The sequence below is a fragment of the Schistocerca cancellata genome, chromosome 7 (genome assembly GCF_023864275.1).
Source record: "Schistocerca cancellata isolate TAMUIC-IGC-003103 chromosome 7, iqSchCanc2.1, whole genome shotgun sequence".
Lineage (NCBI taxonomy): Eukaryota > Metazoa > Arthropoda > Insecta > Orthoptera > Acrididae > Schistocerca > Schistocerca cancellata.
This window is the reverse complement of record NC_064632.1, coordinates 197,066,700-197,086,570: the sequence shown is the minus strand read 5'-3', so window position 1 is coordinate 197,086,570 and position 19,871 is coordinate 197,066,700.

The following is a 19,871-nucleotide window of genomic DNA, read 5'->3' as shown; positions in this document are numbered from 1 at the left end:
CGGAAGTATTCTGATGTGGGAGATACAGGATTATGACTCTCCCAGACCTCAAAAAATAAATTTTACCTCAAAGTTTATCGGAACGTGCAATACCAGTGCGAAATTAATCAGAAAAAGAAAGGTCCAAGGAGATAGGAGAGATACCATACTTAAATATTACGTGATGCTAAGCCAACAGGCAGTGGATTACACACACTCAACAAATGTTGTTACCTGAAAAAATAACTTTAAAAAATAAATACACTGACATCAGAAAAAAATCTGCGAAATTTAGTGTTCAATAAAATGCGGAGAAACGACAAAAAATACAATTATTTACAGAATTTGTATCATCTAGAACAGTAGCAGTTAATATGTCGATACCTATTAATTATTAGACATTTAATTGGAAAATTTTTAACAGTCTCTTCATAAAGAAATGTGTAATTTAACTTTTAAGAGTTGTTGTTATTTACGTAATGTAATGACCAAATGAGTAATGGATGTGCAAATGAAATTAATCTACTGTTTACTAACTGCAACGTAGAATAGAACTGTTTTAATCCAATTTTCTTCTGATATCTTTCACGGAAATCGTTAATAACCTTAACATTAGCACATTCCGCTTTATTTTGTCACTTCTAGTCTTAATTTAAACAAAGGGTACATTTGACGTCACTTCTCATGATCTAAGGAGTTGGTGTATCTTCTGCCAAGCGGCTCTCTCAATATACAGAGTGCAGACTTAACTGCGCAGTAGTCGGCCCAATGCAAGGAATATGTAAGCGATTTGCTTATCAACAGAGCCACATGAGTCGATGTGACAATACGAGACTGTAACTGCGTATGATGAATTAGATGCCAGCTGTGTTCTTTACAAAGTGGAATAGCTAAAGTACAGTGAGTGATATAAACGTTATAGTCCTATGTTAAATCTATCTCTGCCCCCTTCTAATTTCCTCCCTCATTTCTAAACTAATTTTTAACATTTATGTTTAACATTGAAAGATAATTCATCATTTTATTTGTGATATGATTATTCATGCTACATAACTGCATAATTAGTTACTGTTTGCCTACAGTACTTATTAGAGGAGCATTTTCCTTCCAAATACAATTTTATAAACATAATGGTATGCATACTTCTGATTCATTCTAAAATTGCACAAACACACGTTTTAATTGTTTCATGGAATTAGGTGAACATAATTGTCTGAGGGGGTTAGTTTCCGTCAGCTACCCTTAGACAAGCGTGTTATCAACAGTAATGTTTGTACATCAATATGCATAAAGGTCTTTTTTCTCTAGCGTTTCTATTTCTTCTCGGACTAAGTTCATATCAGCGGATTAAGTTCATATCAAATATGAAAATTTGGCATTTTTCATTGATTGTTCCAATTTATGTACTTCCAATTCTAAATCACACCATTGTTGCTGCACAGGAACTTTTATTTTGTTTGCACACAACTTTAGAACGAATTGCTACGATATTCGTTACGGCACTGTTGATTAGGACTTCTTTCACGACATCTGGTTGTGAGTTAACTTGAGCCTTCATTTTAGTTACATCCTCTTGTATCTGCTGAAAACATATTTCAAACTCACGCATGAATTCAGGTTGACACACGTCAAACGATTCGTTACATTGTTTCATAAATTTATTGAACTGACGATGTATCTTATTACGAATACCTGTAACTGTGTGATCTAACATTTTATTCAAATCTGCCATCAATATTTGATTTTATCTCTTCAGTTCTTGACTCAGTCGTTGATTATCCGTTCTGAAGTTTTGTTCATGGTTATTTAATTTCTTGTTCGAATCTGCCTTAAAATATAGTTTAGTGTCATCTGAATTGTTATTGAAATTTGCACTTATTTCTTGTAAAAGCTGCATTAACACATCCTCTTTTTGTGCATTATAAAGACGATTGTTATCTACAGCTACATCTAGTGACTGAAGGTCTAAATTCAAATCTGAATTTTGACTCTCAGCTGGTTCTACAGTTTGACTAAAGTTGAGGTTTTCATTTTAATTAGTCCTTTTTTTCATATAAGTTATTTGCACATTCAGTTCATAGCCACAGTAATAGTTCAGTCTCTGCAACTTCATCTTGTACAACGTTGCTTTGAAAATCGGGACGCCGCTGAAAATTCCATATTCACTTACCTACGTTGGCAATCGGGCTTCGGATCCGAAGATTGTTGTACGTCCTTGTCACTGGTCTCCACACTTGCTGTATAGGACAACTCTTGATGTATTAAACGGCGCTGCCTCTCTCCTCATAATTTCTGTAATATATTTTCTTTTGATGATAACCTTTAGGAAGCGGATACCGAAATGCTCGATTGTTAACAGTTATTTGTGGATTACACACTGTATGATGTGTTATAAAATTTATTACTGCTTCCAAAACCAATTTAACTACAGCAAGTTTTAATAATATCCTTTATGCCACAGTACAACGTTTATCACTTCAAACTGAAACCCTAAGACCGTCAAAAAGCTGTGCGGATAGTTAGACGGAACACATTAGCGATCGTGGCTGCCCATCGACAACAACAGACTACGCAACCCAATCTACGCAGTGCGACGCAAAGCGCTCGCGGAGCAACAGTTACTAAATCAGAAAACACAAACCGTGGTCAAAGATGGTTCTTAAATTCCGTACACACCTAAACCAGCGGTAACTGCAAGAATATAACAAATACTAAACGGTGACACTAAGTTATAAACACACAAAAAATTTCACAAGGAATGGAAAGTATTCTGACGTGGATGAATCCTCACAAGTGGTCACGTGTGCAACCTGGCAGGTCGTCTGCGTGAGACAAGGATAAAGTCCATCCAGAACGCAGATCCGGAGAACATCCATGTGCTATGCAAGACCAAGATCTGATGCGCAACCCCAAGTCACGTACAGTACGAAATAATGGCTCAAATTGTCGACACAATCACTGTATAACGCGGGCTGTAGTTCGTGTTGCGGTAGGCACGTACTGCGCGTGGGTAAGTGCCAGTGAAATGGCAGTGGTTTCTGTGTTTAGCTTCTCCTTCCTTAAACTGTTCACGGCATGTATGAGAGACGTCAGCCTAGTGAAACGCTAATGCTTTTTCGAGACCTATTTCCAGCTTTTTAATTTGCAATAAAAACTCATGTACACTCACAGCAACCGCATACTGTTTTTCAGTAGAACAATTTCATGCAATTCCAGCCCCTGTACAATTCGAACTTGGGATATCCCTCGTCATATGCACAGTGTATGTATTACGCTTTACTGAACGATGTATGAGGATACACACATCTGGTACTGAAAAGCTATGTAAAAAAATTTAAGATTATTAGCTTTCCATATTGCTGGTGTATAGCTAACTGGAGGTCATCTGCACTTACCTGTATGATTACTTCATCATCAGCGAATGATAATGCACGTACATTAGTGTGTTCATCTAATTTGAATTGGCGGTTAATGAAGGTATAATATGCAACCAGCCGCTTTTTGAATTTGATACTTTTTACTGTACCATTAACTTATTTTCAGACACTGCAGGATCAATATCAGATGGTGTTACAAGTACATTTTTTATGGATCACGTAGAGCTAGATTGTAGTACCCTGATGCTGAAATAACGGCAGTTAATAAATGAATAAACGAAATGTATACGAAAAGAAAAGATCGTTGTATTTTTGGTTACCTGCATTGCACTGACTCATAGTATCCACAACAAATTCGTTCCGATGATGTACAATTTAGCCTGCTTACACCCACCCATCCACCCCCCCCCCACACACCCGCACACACACAAAAAGTATTTACAGTAAACAAACACCGAGATTAAGTACAGAAACAATGAAGATGCTAGATATCAAACTTTGCCAGATCGTGATCTTTGATATGATGTGCATTAAATTGGGGAATACAAAATTTACAAACATATGAATGTTGTTGGCTGGAGTGTTTCTATTTGTTGAAAATATACATGTACTATGGACCAAAAAGTTATAAATAAGCAAACAAAGAAAGACTTGTACTACACGTTTGCTACATGGCGTTTGTATAATTTGTGTCTAAATTTCCATTAATTGTCGCAAGCACCAAGACGCAACGGTCTAGCGGCACATATCCAGAAGATAATGTTCCTATAACACATCCATCTCATTATGAGCCTACAGTGACTCGAAAAATAGTTAATGGTACATTAAATCGTATCAAATTCAAAAAGCGACTGGTTTTGTATTACAGCTACATAAACCACCAGTTTGAATGGCAGTTGCAGTTCGTCATCCGCTATATAATGTAAGTATTTAATTTATCGGTAATTGTCTAATTTGCAGTTGTGATGAACATTGTCAATAAAATTCTTAATAAGATTAGGTCAAAAGACAAGGATCCTGTCTCACTACCTGAATGATTTTCATCTCATTTTATGTAAGTTCAAATGAGACGATGAAAGGTGGCTTTCATTTGTGACGTTCATTTCGCAGATTATTCTGCATATTTGTGATAAATAAACTCATATAATGGTTAATTAGTCTTATTTGGTGGATTAGAAAGAGAGATACATGATGATTAAACACATTTCTGAAATAATACGGGCTTTGGTAATAATAATATTTAGTTGCATGCTGTAGGTGTAAGTAAAGTGGAGGCGAGGAGTGGTCGGGCACAGCCGGGGAGCCGAAGGCCGGTGAGCGCCGGGAGAGCATTGTGCAGGGGCCGGGGGTCCCAGGGGATGGGGCCAGTGACCGGCAAGCATAAAAAAGGAACGCCGCCGAGTGCCAGGTGAGAGAGAGAGAGAGGGGAAATGTTGAGCAGACAGAGAGCGTCCAACGTACACGCTGGCGCCGCCCGGTCGCGCGCTGGTTTAGTGGCAAATGGGCTGAGCTCTGATTGCGCAGTTCATAAGAAAATGTGGGAAACGCTGAGGGTCAACGCCCCCTGTTTGGATAGAGAAATTTTTGGATAGGCGGAGAGAAATTGTATCACTGCGCGAGGGAGATGTGGGAGGCCTTTGCAGCGTCGGGATTGGCTGATTAGAGTTTGGCGGCAAGATTGTCGCAAGGGCATTGTGCAGAGAGCGACAGGTCGGGGAGTGTCTTGTGCCGTGAAAGCGGACGGTCGCAAAGTTCGGTAGCTGTGAGATAGGGACTAAGATTCTGAATACTGTGCTGTGTATGATCTAGAGTCTGCAGCTACAGTAGGACATCAGCATCCACGATAGGCATTGCATTGACTACTAGTATAATTGCAGTTGATTCCGCCTTATAGGCTGGCAGTCACCATTGAACGTAGTCAACCAGTGCACAGAGCTAGCATACTGGTATTGCACGTTAGTACAAGACACACTGGGCTGCACCTTAAAGGTTGTTGGGCCAGTCTTGAAAGCGTTGTATACCATTTAGAGGAAATATAGGGCTTGTGGTATTAGCAGTTTCTGAGTAGTTTATTCTGCTCAAGATATTTGAGAGAGACTTACCTTAATTCAGCGACTTCGCAGCTGCAGTCGTTGCCCCAGCAGTATCGACGGAACCAGCACGCTGGTAGACGGTATTGTAAAACTTGCAGCAGCGTCAGTAAAGTTCAGAAATAGTTGTTGGATCGTGTTCTTGCCATCCACTGAGCATCCGTGCAGTTTTGCTTACGATTCGTTATTGGTTATTTGTCTTTTTGCATGTTGTTTGGTTTGTTTCTTGGTGGTGGTGTCCGAAGTGCGTATTATTTCAGACACAAAAGAGATTATAGGAACGCAGTCAGATCGCATTTACCATTTGCTTATACAGGGGCATAATTAAATCTAACTTCGCATCAACTTAACATTGAGATTATAGGAACGCAGTCAGATCGCATTTACCATTTTGCTTGTCCAGGGGCATAATTAAATCTAACTTCACATCAACTTAACATTAAGAGCTGAGAGCCAATCTTACCAGTGTAGTATATCTAAGAACAGTGTACAATTTGTTTAATTTGTTTTCATTGATGATTTGTTCAATATGATCTAATTTCTATCGTGAGATAATTTACAATAAACACAAGTTATTTTCAATATCCCTTTTGATTCAGTAGTAGGTGGTAGTTAGCCGTCACTGACACATTAATATATATTATTCATATTTAATAACGGCCACTATCCCAATAGGAACCCCTACAACGAGAATATTATTATTCATTGGAGCAAATATCTTAAGATCAGTACGTTTTAGTGCTCGTTGCGACTTGTCCACGGGCGTCCGCAGAAATTTTGCCGAGTGGAGCAAGACTCTAATATTACCAGTTTTGTTATAGATTATTGTGTGAGTTTAATAACGTGTGATCCTCCAAGAAATAAATTTGCCCGGAAATATACAAAGCCTATTGCTTGAATGTTTCATAGTTATACAGGCAATATTTTTTCGTAGGTAGACTACTGCTGTACAGTAAAGATAAGCATATTTAATTAGTATATTCAAAGTACATATTTTTACATCATTAATACGAATACGAATTTAGGAAAATGTCGAAAACAGTCATAAAATTAGATGGTTGAAAAAACTTGTAACAGTCTAGGACTTAAAGAAAACGGCATCGCCCGACGTCGTTTGACATTTTATTATGTAGACATGGCAACTAGTCTACATAACTCATAAATCCTAGGCTGTATTTCTCGCAGGGATGCACCCTATATCGTTTAAAAACCACAGAAACTTTTCTCCGTCGATATTTCACAATTTTTCCCTCTCGTCGAAGCGCACAGACGATGTATGGGGTAAATACATGTACAGTGTGGCTCGACCGCGTTCTTCATCGCTATAATGGCTCTACCACGAAAAACGAAGTCTCAGCAGATCTTGACGGGTCAACTGCAGACTTATTGTTGAGTATAAGACGCACGCAGGCGAAAGGATGGTTGGTGTGCGAAATTGGAGACGACTGTCGGACAGGTATAAAGCAGCAATGTGTACTGATACGTGCGTGCCGCATGCTCTAAACCAAAATCACAAAAATCAGCAGGATATGCATCTGTGCCTGCTCGCCATCAACTGGCTCGTGAACAGTTCCGACCATTCCTATCCTGTATCGCTACTGGCGTCGCGAAATGGAGTCTTATGCTAACATAAGGAATAGAATGGAATGGCTGAGCCCAAACAAAGCAGCAGCTTCTCGTACAAAGATCAGCGCGCATCCACAAAAGAAAATGATATGCATATGTTGGAACAGCGACGGTGTGATGACTACGAATGGCTTCTCTGAGGCGTAACTTCACTGCTGACGTTGCGGTTAATAATGGAAGCAAAAATAAAGAAGAATCAAGACACGTTTATCAGACTTGTCGGCCTGGAAAAAGCGTTCGACAACGTCAAATGGTGCAAGATGTCCGAAATTCTGAGAAAAATTGGGGGAAGCTATAACGAGTGACAAGTAATATGCAACATGAACAACAGCCAAGAGGGAACAATAAGCGTGGAAGACCAAGAACGAAGTGCTCGGATTAAAAAGGCTGTAAGACAGGAATGTAGTCTTTCGCCCCTACTGTTCAACCAATACGTCGAAAAAGCTGTGATGGAAATAAAAGAAAGTTTCAGGAGTGGAACTAAAATTCCAAGGTAAAAGGAAATCAGTGATAAGGTTCGCTGATGACACTGCTATCCTAAGTGACACCGGAGTAGAATTACAGGATCTTCTGAATGGAATGGACCGTGAGAAACGTATCATCAGGACTGGTGGTCACGAAGCAGGTGAATTTCAGAAATACTTCTGGTTAGGCAGCAAAATAACCAATGACGGATGGAAGACACAAAAAGCAGACTGTTGTTGTTGTTGTCTTCAGTCCTGAGACTGGTTTGATGCAGCTCTCCATGCTACTCTATCCTGTGCAAGCTTCTTCATCTCCCAGTACCTACTGCAAGCTACATCCCTCTGAACCTGCTTAGTGTATTCATCTCTTGGTCTCCCATTACGATTTTTACCCTCCACGCTGCCTTACAATACTAAATTGGTGATCCCTTGATGCCTCAGAACATGTCCTACCAACCGATCCCTTCTTCTGGTCAAGTTGTGCCACAAACTTCTCTTCTCCCCAATCCTATTCAATACTTCCTCATTAGTTATGTGATCTACCCATCTAATCTTCAGCATTCTTCTGTAGCACCACATTTCAAAAGCTTCTATTCTCGTCTTGTCCAAACTATTTACCGCCCATGTTTCACTTCCATACATGGCTACACTCCATACAAATACTTTCAGAAATGACTTCCTGACACTTAAATCTATACTCGATGTTAACAAATTTCTCTTCTTCAGAAACGCTTTCCTTGCCATTGCCAGTATACATTTTATATCCTCTCTACTTCGACCATCATCAGTTATTTTGCTCCCCAAATAGCAAAACTCCTTTACTACTTTAAGTGTCTCATTTCCTAAACTAATACCCTCAGCATCACCCGACTTAATTCGACTACATTCCATTATCCTCGTTTTGCTTTTGTTGATGTTCATCTTATATCCTCCCTTCAAGACACCATCCATTCCGTTCAACTGCTCTTCCACGTCCTTTGCTGTCTCTGACAGAATTACAATGTCATCGGCGAATCTCAAAGTTTTTATTTCTTCTCCATGGATTTTAATTCCTACTCCGAACTTTTCTTTTGTTTCCCTTACTGCTTGTTCAATATACAGATTGAATAACATTGGGGAGAGGCTACAACCCTGTCTCACTCCCTTCCCAACCGCTGCTTCCCTTTCATGCCCCTCGACCCTTATAACTGCCATCTGGTTTCTGTACAAATTGTAAATAGCCTTTCGCTCCCTGTATTTTACCCCTGCCACCTTTAGAATTTCAAAGAGAGTATTCCAGTCAACATTGTCAAAAGCTTTCTCTAAGTCTACAAATGCTAGAAACGTAGGTTTGCCTTTCCTTAATCTTTCTTCTAAGATAAGTCGTAAGGTCAGTATTGCCTCACGTGTTCCAGTATTTCTACGGAATCCAAACTGATCTTCCCCGAGGTCGGCTTCTACTAGTTTTTCCATTCGTCTGTAAAGAATTCGTGTTAGTATTTTGCAGCTGTGGCTTATTAAACTGATTGTTCGGTAATTTTCACATCTGTCAACACCTGCTTTCTTTGTGATTGGAATTATTACATTCTTCTTGAAGTCTGAGGGTATTTCGCCTGTTTCATACATCTTGCTCACCAGATGGTAGAGTTTTGTCAGGACTGGCTCTCCCAAGGCCGTCAGTAGTTCTACTGGAATGTTGTCTACTCCGGGGGCCTTGTTTCGACTCAGGTCTTTCAGTGCTCTGTCAAACTCTTTACGCAGTATCGTGTCTCCCATTTCATCTTCATCTACATCCTCTTCCATTTCCATAATATTGTCCTCAAGTACATCGCCCTTGTATAGACCCTCTATATACTCCTTCCACCTTTCTGCTTTCCCTTCTTTGCTTAGAACTGGGTTTCCATCTGAGCTCTTGATGTTCATACAAGTGGTTCTCTTATCTCCGAAGGTCTCTTTAATTTTCCTGTAGGCAGTATCTATCTTACCCCTAGTGAGATAAGCCTCTACATCCTAGCATTTGTCCTCTAGCCATCCCTGCTTAGCCATTCTGCACTTCCTGTCGATCTCATTTTTGAGTTGTTTGTATTCCTTTTTGCCTGCTTCATTTACTGCATTTTTATATTTTCTCCTTTCATCAATTAAATTCAATATTTCTTCTGTTACCCAAGGATTTCTACTAGCCCTCGTCTTTTTACCTACTTGATCCTCTGCTGCCTTCATTACTTCATCCCTCAAAGCTACCCATTCTTCTTCTACCGTATTTCTTTCCCCCATTCCTGTCAATTGTTCCCTTATGCTCTCCCTGAAACTCTGTACAACCTCTGGTTCTTTCAGTTTATCCAGGTCCCATCTCCTTAAATTCCCACATTTTTGCAGTTTCTTCAGTTTTAATCTACAGGTCATAACCAATATGTTGTGGTCAGAGTCCACATCTGCCCCTGGAAATGTCTTACAATTTAAAACCTGGTTTCTAAATCTCTGTCTTACCATTACATAATCTATCTGATACCTTTTAGTATCTCCAGGGTTCTTCCATGTATACAACCTTCTATCATGATTCTTAAACCAAGTGTTAGCTATGATTAAGTTGTGCTCTGTGCAAAATTCTACCAGGCGGCTTCCTCTTTCATTTCTTAGCCCAAATCCATATTCACCTACTACGTTTCCTTCTCTCCCTTTTCCTACACTCAAATTCCAGTCACCCATGACTATTAAATTTTCGTCTCCCTTCACTATCTGAATAATTTCTTTTATTTCATCATACATTTCTTCAATTTCTTCGTCATCTGCAGAGCTAGTTGGCATATAAACTTGTACTACTGTAGTAGGTGTGGGCTTCGTATCTATCTTGGCCACAATAATGCGTTCACTATGCTGTTTGTAGTAGCTTACCCGCATTCCTATTTTCCTATTCATTATTAAACCTACTCCTGCATTACCCCTATTTGACTTTGTGATTATAACCCTGTAGTCACCTGACCAGAAGTCTTGTTCCTCCTGCCACCGAACTTCACTAATTCCCACTATATCTAACTTTAACCTATCCATTTCCCTTTTTAAATTTTCTAACCTACCTGCCCGATTAAGGGATCTGACATTCCACGCTCCGATCCGTAGAACGCCAGTTTTCTTTCTCCTGATAACGACATCCTCTTGAGTAGTCCCCGCCCGGAGATCCGAATGGGGGACTATTTTACCTCCGGAATATTTTACCCAAGAAGACGCCATCATTATTTAATCATACAGTAAAGCTGCATGCCCTCGGGAAAAATTACGGCCGTAGTTTCCCCTTGCTTTCAGCCGTTCGCAGTACCAGCACAGCAAGGCCGTTTTGGTTATTGTTACAAGGCCAGATCAGTCAATCATCCAGACTGTTGCCCCTGCAACTACTGAAAAGGCTGCTGCCCCTCTTCAGGAACCACACGTTTGTCTGGCCTCTCAACAAATACCCCTCCGTTGTGGTTGTACCTACGGTACGGCTATCTATATCGCTGAGGCACGCAAGCCTCCCCACCAACGGCAAGGTCCATGGTTCATGGGGGGAAAAGCAGACTAACATTCGCAAAAAGGGCATTTCTTGCCAATAAAAGTCTACTGGCATCAAACGTAGGTCTTAATTTGAAGAAGAGATTTCTGATAACATAGGTCTGGGGCACAGGAGTATATAGTAAGAAACATGGACTGTGGGAAAACCGGAACAGAAGAGAATCAAATCATTTGAGATGTGGTGCTACAGATTTTTGTTGAATATTAGGTGGACTGATAAGGTAAGGAAAGAGGAGGTTTTGCGCAGAATCAGAGAGAAAAGGAACATATGGAAAACACTGGAAAGATGAAGGGACCGGATGATAGAACATCTGTTAAGTAGTGAGGGAATAACCTTCATGACACTAAAGTTAGCTGTAAAGGGTACAAACTCTAGAGGAAGACAGAGACTGGAATACATCCAACAAATAATTGAGTACGTAGGTTGCTGACATTTATTGTCAACAACTGAGACGCATTGCAGACGCAGTCCAAAATGACGACAGTAAGACTGGGGGAAGTGATGCTACTCCACGTAACAACCGCCCGCATTCTGCTAGACGGACATAAAAGTTGGGTTGGGACGTCATTCCGCATCCACCTTATTCAGCTGACCTTGCGCTCTCAGATTTTCACTTTTTCCTCTTTCTATCGAACAACCTCCAAGGAATTTCCTTTCCGGATAAAAATGCCCTCCTAACATTGCCTGACGCCACAAAATCACATGGTTTGTTGAGTAGTGGAATCGAAAAGTTACCCAACTTTGGAAGTCTGTTGTAAACAGTGGAGGAGAATATACTATTGATGACTAAAGTTTCTGTTATTTGTATCTGTTGTGTTAGTTAAACTTATGAAAAAAAAAAACGCTACGAACTTATGCACCAATCTAATAGAGTGGTGCTGATTTTAGAGCAACGCTGGTTATAAGGAATTGGCTCCTAGAAAGGAAGAAGGCAGAGTGGATGTTGATCAACTTCTGAAACGAATGTGGACTGGTTGTCACCGATGAAAGATTGCATGGTGAGCAGTTTGCGAACCTTATACTCCCTGTGCTGTGAACGGTGTTTGAAGAGGCTGATTTGTAATGTTCGGCATTTGAGACATCTGTAGTTGCCGTCACGGAAATATAGTTGATTCACTTTCAACATCGAGTGGATCAGTTGCTCAAGCAAATAATAGTTCTGCAGTTCGGCTATCCTGATAGTACTGTTCTATAGAGTTTAATAGTGTGTGTTTGAAGCCTGTGTTTAATTGTGTGTTTTACCTGTTGTAGTTCTGATCACTGTTTTCTGGCATGTTGTTTTGAGGATTTTTCTGGCCGCCCATTCAAACGCAGTTAATCTGATGTTACTAGAGCGGATGCGCTCGTGAAAGGTCATTGGCTGGAAGTAATATAGTTCACTGTAGATTTTGAATCGTCACCAGTAAGCGGAAGAAGTCTGAATGAGCTTGCATTTGGAATAAAATTAATTTTGCTGTCTGTCTTTGTACATGTAAGGCATTCAACATTGCGTTGGATGGCATTCCTGCAGCTTTCGTATTTCTGTTTCCTTCCTTGTGTTCACAGCATTATTTATTAACTCTGTAAGTTGGCTTCTGCACAGTTAATATAACCTCGCATTTCAACGAAATTGTCCTGCATTAATATTTCTTTTAAAATAGTATTCCTAGCACAAGTGTTATTGAATAACCGTGCCTTCCATTTAAGACCCTTCACCAGATCAGCCCCTGTGTTTTCTTTTAATCTGCGTTTGTTAAATGGTATTCTTATTGTGTATCCACTTGGAATAAAATTTTATAAGTGTATTTGTAAGCGCATTAGTCTCTAAAGTTGCCTTCTGGACAATCTTGCGAAATTGTGATTGTATATAAATTGTACTGCCTTCTGGTTCTTGATCGCCTTCTGAGAATTCAGAATCCTGTTTGCGGATTTTCTTCAGTAATTTTGATAAGTTGGTCTAATGACCGTTTCATTAAAAAATTTTGTAACTGTACTTTAAAATGCCTCATGTGTTTGCTATAATCGTTCTGGAATTTTCTTTAGTAATTTTAAAAAGGTTTATTTAATAATTTTTAGATTCAAAAATCTTTGTAACTATGTGTTAAAACGCCTTCTGCATTTCCTGTTACCTTTTGGGAATTTTCTACAGTTATTTAAAAAAAATGCCTAATGCTAGTAGGACTTGGGCACTCAGGGTTCCACACAAACTGAATTATGTTTATATATAGTTCTTCCAACCACGGAATCTAGAATCTCAACATTGGCTTGTTATCGTCATCGGTACTGGCAAGATATTGGTCCCAGGAATTCTAAAACCGTATCAAAATCTGCAAGTACTTCCTCAGACTAGCCCAGACATACAAGAAGAAGCGAAGATTTAATAAATTTTTTTATTTACTTATTAGAACGAGACTACAGCTCACATTTTATGTTTCCGTGCAGGAATGTTCGTCGATTACACTTTGTCGGATGATGTAAGCAATATATGTTTTAACGGCAAAAATATATTTTTATGTAATATAATTTAAATTTAACAACTTTCGGATTTTTTTACTTCACTTGTACCGTAAAACCTTGCAACTTCCCGATTTTCATGAATCTAGGTCAACGATAAGTACACTATAGGTTTTGAAGAGTGAGTTTTAGAGTATCAAAATATGGCATAAATGGTCGTATCTTTTGATTGAATTGACTTATAAGCTTGAAATTTTCACACGGTAAAGGGTACCATAGAACTCAGTACGTAACATAAAGTTGAATGGGATACGCCCAACTGTTCCAGAGAAAAGGGGACTTGACACACGGACGGAAACCGACAAACATTATTTTTCCGTTTTATATACTCACAAATTAATAGTTTTCGGATTTTTTCCTTTACTTGCATTGTGAAACCTTACTTGTTGCCAAATTTCATGATTCTAGGTCAACGTGAAGTACGCTAGAGTTTCTGGTTTGCTGTTATGAAAATATGTGACATAAATGGCCGAACCCTTTGACTGCATTGACTTAGAAACTTAAAATGTTTACATCGCCAAAGGACCACAAACCTTAGTATGTGACATGAATTTTAACTTGATACGTGTACTCGTTCTTGAGAAGAGGGTACTTAACAGTCGGGGACACAGGCCGACAGACAGAGAGACGGACAAGAAAGCAATGCTATAAGGCTTCCGTTTTCACAGATTGAACAATGGAGCCCGAGAATGGTTATTTGTTGGTCTTTTGATTAAAAATTTTTGTAATTTTGTGTTAAACATTACTCAACAAAGTCGTGTACGAAATTCCTGGCAAATAAATTTGTGTCTGGCAGTTTCCAGAAATGGCTCTGAGCACTATGGGAATTAAAATCTGAGGTCATCAGTCCCCTATAACTTAGAACTACTTAAACCTAGCTAACCTAAGGACATCACACACATCCTTGCCCGAGCAAGATTCGAACCTGCGACTGTAGCAGTCCCGCAGTTCCAGACTGAAGCGCCTAGAACCGCTCGGCCACAACGGCCGGCTGGCAGTTTCCATTCCATTTTCCCGCACCCCCTACCTTTCCTTAATAGTGGTAGCAGAGTATGCTGGAAGCGCTAGAAGTGTTCTTGTCTGTAGCCCCTTAAGGGATGAACAAGGAAGCGACGGAAAAGATCGGGTACTCTACTTCGGCAATAAGTAGAATTTCCATACTCCAAAGGTGCAAAACAACACCGAAACAGGCATAAAACACAAGAAACGGTATGATTTCCTGTGAACAACCAAACAATGCAGTGTTTATTAAAGCCACGGCGCTAGCCCTTGTGTATGCAGCGGAGTCGAATCAGAGAAAATCGTTTCTACAGGGTGTTTCAAAAATGACCGGTATATTTGAAACGGCAATAAAAACTAAACGAGCAGCGATAGAAATACACCGTTTGTTGCAATATGCTTGGGACAACAGTACATTTTCAGGCAGACAAACTTTCGAAATTACAGTAGTTACAATTTTCAACAACAGATGGCGCTGCGGTCTGGGAAACTCTATAGTACGATATTTTCCACATATCCACCATGCGTAGCAATAATATGGCGTAGTCTCTGAATGAAATTACCCGAAACCTTTGACAACGTGTCTGGCGGAATGGCTTCACATGCAGATGAGATGTACTGCTTCAGCTGTTCAATTGCTTCTGGATTCTGGCGGTACACCTGGTCTTTCAAGTGTTCCCACAGAAAGAAGTCACAGGGGTTCATGTCTGGCGAATAGGGAGGCCAATCCACGCCGCCTCCTGTATGTTTCGGATAGCCCAAAGCAATCACACGATCATCGAAATATTCATTCAGGAAATTAAAGACGTCGGCCGTGCGATGTGGCCGGGCACCATCTTGCATAGACCACGAGGTGTTCGTCTAAGGCAGTTTGTACCGCCACAAATTCACGAAGAATGTCCAGATAGCGTGATGCAGTAATCATTTCGGATCTGAAAAATGGGCCAATGATTCCTTTGGAAGAAATGGCGGCCCAGACCAGTACTTTTTGAGGATGCAGGGACGATGGGACTGCAACATGGGGCTTTTCGGTTCCCCATATGCGCCAGTTCTGTTTATTGACGAAGCCGTCCAGGTAAAAATAAGCTTCGTCAGTAAACCAAATGCTGCCCACATGCATATCGCCGTCATCAATCCTGTGCACTATATCGTTAGCGAATGTCTCTCGTGCAGCAATGGTAGCGGCGCTGAGGGGTTGCCGCGTTTGAATTTTGTATGGATAGAGGTGTAAACGCTGGCGCATGAGACGATACGTGGACGTTGGCGTCATTTGGACCGCAGCTGCAACACGGCGAACGGAAACCCGAGGCCGCTGTTGGATCACCTGCTGCACTAGCTGCGCGTTGCCCTCTGTGGTTGCCGTACGCGGTCGCCCCACCTTACCAGCACGTTCATCTGTCACGTTCCCAGTCCGTTGAAATTTTTCAAACAGATCCTTTATTGTATCGCTTTTCGGTCCTTTGGTTACATTAAACCTCCGTTGAAAACTTCGTCTTGTTGCAATAACACTGTGTTCTAGGCGGTGGAATTCCAGCACCAGAAAAATCCTCTGTTCTAAGGAATAAACCATGTTGTCCACAGCACACTTGCACGTTGTGAACAGCACACGCTTACAGCAGAAAGACGACGTACAGAATGGCGCACCCACAGACTGCGTTGTCTTCTATATCTTTCAGATCACTTGCAGCGCCATCTGTTGTTGAAAATTGTAACTACTGTAATTTCGAAAGTTTGTCCGCCTGAAAATGTACTGTTGTCCCAAGCATATTGCAACAAACGGTGTATTTCTATCGCTGCTCGTTTAGTTTTTATTGCCGTTTCAAATATACCGGTCATTTTTGAAACACCCTGTATAAATACGTGATAAATTGGGAAGTAATGAAAAGTCTGCTACAGATTACAGGAGTGGGCAAACGCCCCCTCTCACCCTTCTCTGCAGACGCGCTGTGGACCCGTTGTGAAAGAAATGATAGCAGCTGGTACTTGTTTCCTGTATTCCTGAGAGCGTGCACGCACCCGGAATTTGATTTGCGGCCTATTCAGACGGCAGGGAGTGTGGCGTCAGCAGGCACGTTCGGCTAGGACGGCCCGCTCTTTGTGGTTGGCAATATCCTGCCGGCATCACGGCCCAGCGCTCGCGCGAATAGACTCCTCACCTCAGCTCGCCTCTGAGAGGCATGGGTGGGAGAGCGTGGGCGAGGAGAGGAGAGGAGACGAGAGGCGCCACGTGACCCCTGGCACCTGCGTCGGGGGCGGCTGCATTCCACGCACGGATTCTATTATACGGCATAATACAGGCGGCGGGACCTCTAGGCTGGCACAGACGGCGTCGCTGCCGGCGTCAACTTTCTGACGGGACACGAGCGCTGCTACCTGCCATGTATTTCCCATTTACGGTCAAGCATAAAAATTTCAGAATTTAAATGAAGTTGACCTGATACAACTACTAGCGTTCAGAGGCCGAAAGTAATGAAGGCTTAGTACAGGGACGGCAAAGTAGTTGACTCGCATGCGATACTCGTGCACGCGTGCCAATCTCTCCCACCGGAGTGTACACCGCCCCCTCTACGACGCAACGCTGTCTCAGCGGGGTGAGGGTGAAGGGTGAGGGAGGCGACTGCGAAAGCGCTGCCTGTGGCAGCCCTGTGAGTGTCGAAGCAATTATATAGGTCAGACCGTTCGTGCCGTTTCAGACCGCTGTGCAGAACACCAATGGCATATTAAAAACACAGAGCTGGAGAAATCGGCAATTGCGGAGCACAGCCTCACGAACAAACATAAAAAATTTTGTCCCATGCCTCCACATACTGGGATTCTGTTATTAAGGAGGCTGTTGAAATAAGAATGAGCGAGAAGAACTTTAACTGTGATAGAGGATACTATCAGAGCGGTGCATGGAAACGAGCGCACGATGCAGAGAAGGAGCAGACACTTTCCTTGCAGGGTTTACGTTCCAACGGAAGCGGTGGCGCCGCCGGCGCACACACTGACACCGTCTACAACAGCAGTACGTAATCGCCGAACGGGCTATGAAAGGCTACCACAGCAGCAGTGACGACAGTCAGTCGCTCCTGACGACGACGATGGAGGCTATCGTCAAAAGCTTGACATCTCATTCCGAATTGACGCGGCAGGAAAACCGAGAACGTTTTACACGTCAGTGTCGTCGCTAAAGTCTTCGTTCTCAGAGACAGACGGTTTGGCAGATTTTCACCACTTAAGTTGCCACATAATCATGACATATTTAGTATTATAATCTAAAAAATCTTTCACGTACGTATGTTTATCGAAACATTGAAATTATATTTGAAACCTCATTATGTAGACGTCTAAGCTTTTTACAAGGAAAACAACGTAGAACTGCTGGACAATTTTAACATAAAACAGTTTTGTCTTTTAAATAGATACTACATTGCAGATCGACCAGTTCCATTTGCAGATGGACAGGAGTGCTTTCAACTGAAATGGCAAACGGTATCGCAAACTGCTCAAGACCAGGTGTAACAGTGTCAGTGTGCTCAAATGTCTAAAAATCTATTCCTCTAATTCTGTCAACGTCATAATGGATTTTTCAAAATTCGCTCCTTTCCTTTTAACTCAAATGAGATTATGGAAATGGACAGTGTTCTTTGTTTACATGTGCATCTACATAATTACTCTGCTATTCACCATAAAGTGCCTGGCAGAGGATTCAACGAACCACCTGTCTCTCTACCCTTCCGCTCTCGAACGGAGCGCGGGAAAACGAGCTTTAAATTTTTCTGTGCGAGCCCTGATTTCTCTTATTTTATCGTTATGATCATTCCTTTCTATGTAGGTGTGTGCCAACAGAATGTTTTCGCAATCGGAGTACAAAATTGGTGATTGAATTTTCAAGAGAAGATCCCATCGCAACGAAAAACGCCTTTGTTTTAATTCACGTATCATGTCTGTGGCACTATCTCCCCTATTTCGCGATCATACAAAACGAGCTGCCCTTCTTTGTACTTTTTCGATGTCATCCGTCAGTCCCACCTGATGATGATCCCACACCGCACAGCAATACTTCAGAATAGGGCCGACAAGCGTTTTGTTAGCAGTCTCTTTAGTAGACCTGTTGCACCTTCTAAGTGTTCTGCCAATGAATCGCAGTCTTTGGTTTGCTCTACCCACAACAATATCTATGTGATTGTTCCAATTGAGGTTATTTGTAATTGTAATCTCTAAGTATTTAGTTGAATTTAAACCTTCGGATTTGTGTGACTTATCGTTTAATCGAAATTTAGCGGATTTCTTCTAGTAGTCATGTGAATAGCTCCACACTTTTCTTTATTCAGTGTTGTCCCTCCGCAATGCGTTCTTCTTTTTAAATACGTCCACTTTCGCTATGAAATCAGAAATAAGTTGCTTCTAAACTTACAATGTCTTTCTGAGAACAGTCGTCAGTTAATTCTGTTTAAAATTGCAACTTCTGCAATCCATTTTGGCACTTCTAATTTTCGTTCTTGCTTTCCATTTTCCTTCAGAAATCCAACGATAGCGGGTCTTCAATCGAAATCTTGTTTCAGGCATGTCCTTTAACATAGCCAACGTAATGTGCAGTAATGTATAACGACTCTATATTGTTCGTTCAGTTCCATCAAAAACTGATACAACTGACGATGTAATAATGCGAGTGACTACGGAAAATTTTAAATTATCACTACCAAGTTCATAATGTGTGTGGTGTCACCGCAAGGCACCACACTTGCTAGGTTGTAGGTTTCAAATGGGGTCCGTCAGTACACACCGGACCCGCGAGTCGCCACTGTCGACGCTAGCAGAACGAGCGCCGCCACTCGGCTGGTCTTACGAGACAAGCTAGCGCACTGGTCAGTTCTACAGCTGACTTTAATAGGAATGGTTCACTTGTTATAGCTTCAGAGATCTCCTTTGCAGAGACACTAGTTAGCATAGCCTTCAGCTAAGTCAGTAACTACGACCTAGCCAGGCGCCACATACAGTTTATGCATTGACAATTGATCTACACTCCTGGAAATTGAAATAAGAACACCGTGAATTCATTGTCCCAGGAAGGGGAAACTTTATTGACACATTCCTGGGGTCAGATACATCACATGATCACACTCACAGAACCACAGGCACATAGACACAGGCAACAGAGCATGCACAATGTCGGCACTAGTACAGTGTATATCCACCTTTCGCAGCAATGCAGGCTGCTATTCTCCCATGGAGACGATCGTAGAGATGCTGGATGTAGTCCTGTGGAACGGCTTGCCATGCCATTTCCACCTGGCGCCTCAGTTGGACCAGCGTTCGTGCTGGACGTGCAGAC